We start from the raw sequence: 7642 nt of genomic DNA, 5'->3' as shown, positions 1-7642 counted from the left end.
TAAATAGGACATTGAAGCCAAAGTCAGCAAGTCTAGATACGAAAAGTAAATTTTAGCCAAGAGATTCAACGAGCATAACATTTTGTATGGAGCTATCATGTGAGATGGCCACCTTACCAAGGCCAACAACCTTACCCTTTGAGTTGTCACCAAAAGTGACATACTTTCGAGGGCCGTTGTTTTCAGCAGCTCACGAAACATGTCCTTGTATCCGGTCATGTGATCGGTACATCCACTATCAAGAACCCATTCCTTTCCTCCAGCCATGTAGCCGCGAAGATTAGCCATAAGACCAAAGTGTCTCATAGACTCATCGAGATCAAAGTCACTATCATCATCCTCATCATAGTATCCATGTTCAACATTGTCTTGTAATTGATCAATTCTTAGAGAGAGTGATTCATTAGATAAGTGATCATCACAATGTTCATCTTTATGAATTCTAATGACTTCGGAGATGATGTTGCTAATGATTCCAACATCCCCTTTGGCACGCATGAGGTTAGTAAGCTCGAATAAACAATCACAAAACTTAGGATCATTGGAATTCATCTTACTCAAAGCAATAGACTTGTGAAGAATCTCATCTAAGTTTTGCGAAGTAATTTGGAAATCGTTCCTCAAGAAATCTCCATATGGTGTAAGCATAATCAAGAGCAGTCAAGCTAGCAATCAAGTTTCTAGGTAATCCTCTAGTGATTAAATTGACAGTTCTAAGATTACGGATCATGTCAATAGACTCATCAAGGTAGGATGCAAGGGGTCAACAAGGCGCGCACAAGGAATAGTAATGTACTTGTTCAAGTGATATTCATTGAAAATCTCAAGCATCTCAATTTTCCACTCATGAAAGAACTCTCCATCAAGTATAGGTACTCTACGTCTAAGAATCCCCAAAGTAGACTTATCCATCTTCCTCCAATGGTGATTAAACCAAAGTAATGAAGACCAAAGCTCTTATATCAATTATAGGATTGAGAAGAAGTGTCTAGAGGGTGATTAGACCCTCAACAAAGGAAAGTAGCAGTTTTTGATTTCTTTAAGTTAAGGTGGAGTTTTAGGATAAGTTTAAACATTCACAATACATTTCAAGTAAGCATGGCAAGAGTATATGAGCAGCGAAAAATAAAGCATGCAATTTGCAAGAAAGTAAAGGGATGGGATTGGAGTGTGCAAACGCAATTGGAGACACCGAGATTTTTGGCGTGGTTCCGGTAGGTCATGCTATCGTACATCCATGTTGATGGAGACTTGAACCCACGAAGGGTAACGGTTGCGCGAGTCCACGGAGGGCTCCACCAACGAAGGGTCCACGAAGAAGCAACCTTGTCTATCCCACCACGGCCATCGCCCACGAAGGACTTGCTTCACTTGGGTAGATCTTCACAAAGTAGGCGATCTCCTTGCCCTTACAAACTCCTTGGTACAACTCCACAATCTTGACGGAGGCTCCCAAGTGACACCTAACCAATCTAGGAGACACCACTCTCCAAAAGGTAATAGATGGTGTGTTGATGATGAACTCCTTCTCTTGTGCTTCAAATGATAGTCTCCCCAACACTCAACTCTCTCTCATAGATTTGGATTTGGTGGAAAGATGATTTGAGTGGAAAGGAACTTGGGAAGGCTAGAGATCAAGATTCTTGTGGTTGGAATGGAATATCTTGGTATCAACACATGAGTAGGTGGTTCTCTCTCAAAAAATGTATGATAGAAGTGTAGGCGCATTCTGATTACTCTCTATGAATGGAGGTTGGATGGAGGGGTATATATAACCACCACACAAAATCTAACCGTTACACACAATTCACCAAACTCAGTGATGCACCATCTAGGTCAGGGTGGACACGGGCTGGGCCGGGCCGGTCCCTGACCGAGCCGCCATTTGGACCGGCCGCCGGGGGACTGGACCGAGCAACGCCGCGGTCCTCTTTTCCTGGACCGGACTGACGGAGATAAAGCTCGGGCCAGACCGAGAGGACCGGCGGCGACGGCGAGGTCGTGACCACGCAGGCGCGAGAGACGACTCCTGCGAGCTCCTGGACACGGGCGAGAACTACGACAGTTCACACATGGCAGCAAGGGGACGCGGTGGCACCGGCCGGCCGGGGCGCATTGTTTACATGCGCGCGCTTTGTTCAGGTTTTCCGCTACATGCAAGCAATTTAACGCGTGCATGAGCCAGTGATTTTGTGCGTACGGGTCTTCCCGTGATTAAAGGATAAGTTTTACGTGGGGTTAGTCGTGGGATGACGCTGTAATTGACGGATCAAACCTCATTTCTGTAGTTATTTTTGTTGTCTGCTCGACGAAAAGAAGGAAAGAAAAAACGGCCCGCGAGTTTCTGTATGCGTGCCAGGTAGGCACGATCACCACCGCGTGCAACCAGCGTTGTTATGGGATTCTTCATCAGGGTCTGCCGCTGCTAAATATAATGAAGTTTCTGAAAATACTAACGAACCTGAAGATTCTGACGAAACTGAACAACGATTGCACATATAGATTTGGTAAGCCTCTTGCGCAGGAATAGGAGCTTCCTTCTGTTTTCTGTTCGATTAAATAAAAGGAAACAACAGTGTGGAGTAAAAGGAAACGACAGCGTGGAGTTAGTCGTGAGATGATGCCGTGATTATCGGATCTAATCCCGTTTCTCTTGTCCTTTCTCTTTTCTATTCGACTGAATAATAGGAAACAAACTTGAGAGCGTGACCTGAGTCTTCTACCTCTTGCCCCTATCTCTTCAATTGACTGAATTACGATTGATTTCGATGAACAACGACGGAGCGGGGCATGGCCAGGGCGTCGCCGGCGTCTGCGATGTCGAGGAAAGATCTGCATCTTCGGTCCGCTCGGTTGGACCGGTTAAAGACCGGACCGGACCGGACCGAATAAATTTCGGGCTGAAATTTAGTAACCGGACCGGCCAATCTATCTCTTCCTAATAATAAATCAGCGATTGCTTCTGGTCGTCCGTCGCATGCTTTTGCAAAAAGACCCTTCACTTTTTCGAAAATTGAACCCGCACTCCCTACGTAAGTGGCTCTGGGGAAAACGATTCGGTAAAAAAAAATCCCTTTCGCGTATCCTCTGTTTCTTGGTATTCAGACCGGCAGTTGGAGGCGACCGCGGCGAACGGGGCGGACGAGGTGGCGGAGCAGGGGCCCCGGCGAGTGGGGAGCTGGAGGCACAGCGCATCCGGCGCCGCACGGGGGCTACGAGCCGGCGGCGCACCTGTCACCGACCAGCGCAGACCCCAAGGCCGTGCCGACGAGGAAGGAGAGAATCAGGATGAGGAGGATGTCGCTGCGGCAGCGAAGGTGGCCAGCAGCCTGATGAAGCATCTACGGCCCAGCTTCTCCGGCGCGCCATCCGGAGATGGGACGGACGATCGAGGCGAAGGACGATGGAGAGGTGGTCGGAGGCGGCGAGCTCCAAGGCAGGCGGGTTGATGCGGTTCCAGATGGACGACGGCTTCGCGGGCGGCTGGGCCGAATCAGCTGCCGTGGCCCAAGCGCGGACGAACGTGCGTTCCTCTCGTCGTCGTCCTCCCGACGGCAGGCCAGGCAGGCGGCAAGAGCTTCTCCGTTCTCCTTGGCGACCTCAAGGTCCCGCTCTTCGGGGTGCTGCTCCAGCAGAGCAGCAGCACGCGCCTCGAATGGCAGGGGCGGCCGCCGTGGTTTGAGGACGTGCTGCGGGCGTCGACGGCTACCGCGCCCCGGAGGTGGTGGACGCGCGGCGACACTCTCTGGGCGTGCTCTTGCTGGATCTGCTCAACGGCAAGTCCTCGACGCACGCGTCGCTGCAGGATGGCGACGGCGGCACGCTGGACCTGCCGCAGTTGGTGCAGTCGGTGGTGCGCGAGGAGTGGACGACCGAGGTGATTGGCGTGGAGCTGGTGCGGCTAGGCGCCGCGCCGAGGAGAAGATGGACTCGCTACCGCTGGCACCGGCGAAGCTACGACATAGCACGCCGCTGGCCTGGCCAGCACCGGCGCTCCGCACACATCCCTGCCTGACGGCCCCCCATCACATAGATACACAAACACAACAGCGAGCTTTAGTTATCTGAATTTTCGGTTCAGTGTCCACAACAGCGAGCTTCAGTTATCTGAATTTCCGGTGCAGTGTCGTGATTTGGATGGACGCCCGAACACAACAGCGAGGCCAGCTTCAGTTCTCTGAATCTTCAGTGCAGTGTCGTGATTTGGATGGAATTGGAGACCGTGTCCTTCTCCAACATAAGTCAATTTCCAATGTAATCAAATTCGAGTCTCTGTTCTTCTCCAAGGCAAAAGCATGTAGTACCCGACCCGGATTGGACTTGGCTGTCATAAGGAGGGATCCTCGACCGGAACGTCCATCAGGCCACGTCCCTCGACCAGAATCTCCATCAAATCCCATCACATTGCAACTTTCAGAGGAACATCCAATGTCGCTGGCGGAGGAAAATCATCCGTCCAGCCGTACTATGCCGAGTTCGCCGGCGGAAGAAGAACACCCATCGAGCCCTCCATCGCCTGAGGCGGCTACACAAAGGTATTTCTCCCCATGAAAGTTACTACACCTGAGGCTAGCATGTTTGCATCTCTGAATATTTTTTAGAGATTTGTTCATGATTGTTTGTTGTCTGAACAAGACACATATCTGAAGATTCAGTACTGACTTACACCTTGGAGTTTACATCTGTTGTGGTGTTCCTCTATTCTAAACTAAACCATGCTAATCCGACCAAGTTTGGGCCTACACATAGTCAAAAGTTTGAGTGATAGTTATGTTCCAGTTGCATTTATATTCAGATTTCACAGAAGGAACAAAGTTCCAGGAAAAACAACCTGTTAGTGTGTTCCTTGACGTTATACACCTGAGCACCCCTACTGTTAGCACCAAAATTAGCATTATTCTTGGCATGTATATGAATACTTTGTTTGCATGATTATTTGATTGAAGTAGGGCAGAATAACAGTAAACTGAACCATGAAATTTTAGAACCAGAAAGTAGGCATATACATCGTCATTAGCTCATTTTTCTGAAGTTGCTCCATGTTACTCCAGTTTTAGGTTCTGTCCAGTGATGTTCATCAGACATGTCACAGTGTGTGTATGCTCTAAGCGATAGGCAGCGGACTATGGGGAACATATTTGTTTTTTTATAATCATTTTCTGATTGTTGTTTTCCTGTAGGATATGTCATTACTTTTTTTAGTGGGTAGTGACTGCACTACCTAACTGACTATGATGTACTACCTCTGTTTCAACTGATTCCAGCTCAATGTGTCATCACTATTTAAATTATTTATTAGATGCTCGATGAAATTCAGAACTAAGCAATTTTTTCTTCTGTCTTTTCAGTGATGGGAGGTAGATTGAGCTGATAAATTTCTGCACCCACCTTGAGGTCCATAACGCTCTCCTAATTATATGCAGCCCAATTCGTATAGATGTATTTGTTTGAGGGAGAGGACTATCTGTGATCAGAAGCAACAGTATGTGATCATCATGTGTGCGAGAGATGGCAGGAGTATGTGATATGTATTTCTGTGTACACTACTAATATGTATTGACTGTTCATGTTGGTACAGTAGGTTCATGATTGCTTATGGAAACAATAAAATTACTTGAGGAGGATTTTATGAGTATGTACTTTGAGACTTGAGAGGCTGTTATTGACATGGATTCTCCGTCTACTAGAGAGGCTGATGTCAAATCAACATTGGAACAAGGGCAATAGAAGTGGAATGAGGTGAAGTCCTATCGATACCTATAATTCATTGATTAACTCAAACAAATGATAGTAGACATCAACTACTGCAATTGATCCATGAATATTTGTTAGGTTGTAGTATCTATCTAACATCTAGAAGGGAACAATGCGATGAACATTTTTTTCTCAAGGTTATGTATATGAGTATATCTTTAAAATGTGGTACAGAGAGCAGAAGGTCTTAAATGCTTGCAAATCCTCAGTTTTAAGAGAATAAGATACAGTCTTAATTTATATCCAGATCTATTTTTGTATTATTGGAATTCTGAACAGGAGAAGGTTGTTAGCTCGTCGTGTGGTCGATTTGGTTTCTGGAAATTCTTTCGCATACTATGTTTGAGAGCTTTTGTTCTTGAGTTCTTCTGGTGGAGGGAATCAGAAGTGATTCTTCTGCAATGTGAGGAGATCTCCAAATCAAGCCAGCCTCCAAGAGAAGACAACAAGTAGTACATCTCTACCCAGACGAGCTGAATCTGAACGACTCAGATTGTCATGTTACCGTGTACCAGTCCGGCAGATGTGCAAGTGCAACTACATTGGTTGAGTGTAAGGCAGACTGATTCATCTGCGTGAAGCCAGTATGACAAGGCTAAGTCTGCACAAGGTAAAAAAAACACAATAAATATGGCCCCTTGATATTTCTGTTTATGGGTTGTTTTTAGGGGAGCTCATAGTTTAGCAGTTCTCTTCTGTGCTAATCTGAATTGTAGGTGGCCCATTGTTTAATTGCTCATGCACATTATTAATTGTGGTTTGCATCGTCAATCTGCACTTTGGTAGGAGCACTTAGGAGTTCCTGACTATTCTCTGGGCAACCTCCTATATTTTATAGTAGTTCAACTTAGCCTTTATTTGTGGCAAACCATGATTCTGTACTACACCTTGGAATCTTTTTTAGCTGATTTATTATGCAAAGTACAGTAGTAACTTTGTTTGGATCTGAACTTATATCACTCTAAGAACTTCTACATAGAATGATTTATCATCACTAGAATATTTATACCCCGTTGTAATGCACGGGCATGTTTTCTTGCAAAATTTATTTTAAATGTTTTTTGCTGGTTGATTATGTTTGGAGTTCCTTTCTTTGTTATTATCTTCATTGCATTGTCAGTTTCTTTTATCCGGTACCATTTTTGTGGTTATATATGCTTTACTTATTCACTTAGAATATCAATGTCTTATCGGTGAATCGGTTCACTTGCACAAGGATCTTGCCAAAACATCAAGTTTCCCGAACATAAAAATTATGTCATTTCGGTGGAACAAAGAATTAATCTCTAGCACGGTGAAACAAATAATTTATCTCTAGCACTAAAATTATGTTTCTTACTAACAAGAATGTACCACTGCAGTATTTTTATTATGTTACGACTAATCGTTGGGTTGCTCCATTAGCAAGAAGTCAATTTGTCAGTGGAAACATAGCTGCAAGGATGCGATATTTCAACTTTGAGGTTACTTAAGCTTTTGGATTTCAGATTTAATTGCCATCATGAAACTGGTATGCAATTGTAACACCTCGGATGTAACTTTCCCAATTTGTACTCCAACTCTTGCTGTTTCCGGCGTTAAGTTATTTTATTTTCTCGGGTTCGGATCTTTGTCTCCGTGTGTTGTTGTCGTTGTCATGCATCTCATATTTTGTCATCATGTGCATTGCATTTGCATACGTGTTCGTCTCATGCATTCGAGCTTTTTCCCCGTTGTCCGTTTTGCATTCCGGCGCTTCGTTCTCCTCCGGTGGTCATTTCTAGCTCTCTTTCGTGTGTGGGGATTAAACATTTCCGGATTGGACCGAGACTTGCCAAGCGGCCTTGGTTTACTACCGGTAGACCGCCTGTCAAGTTTCGTACCATTTGGACTTCGTTTGGTACTCCAA

The 7642-nt window shown here is 45.5% G+C and overlaps 1 long non-coding RNA gene across 1 annotated transcript; it reads left to right on the top strand.

Annotated features, from left to right (window-relative positions):
- The first annotated feature begins 3068 nt into the window (after positions 1-3068).
- Positions 3069-7351, top strand: LOC125537609. The gene is made up of 3 exons (XR_007296006.1): positions 3069-4535; positions 5349-6364; positions 7159-7351. It is a non-coding gene; the product is annotated as an uncharacterized LOC125537609 (long non-coding RNA).
- Positions 7352-7642: the final 291 nt, after the last annotated feature.

This window comes from Triticum urartu, chromosome 2, assembly GCF_003073215.2.
Source record: "Triticum urartu cultivar G1812 chromosome 2, Tu2.1, whole genome shotgun sequence".
In the NCBI taxonomy this organism is placed as follows: domain Eukaryota; kingdom Viridiplantae; phylum Streptophyta; class Magnoliopsida; order Poales; family Poaceae; genus Triticum; species Triticum urartu.
The sequence above is the reverse complement of the archived record's forward strand: the minus strand, read 5'-3'. Positions and strand labels throughout refer to the sequence as shown.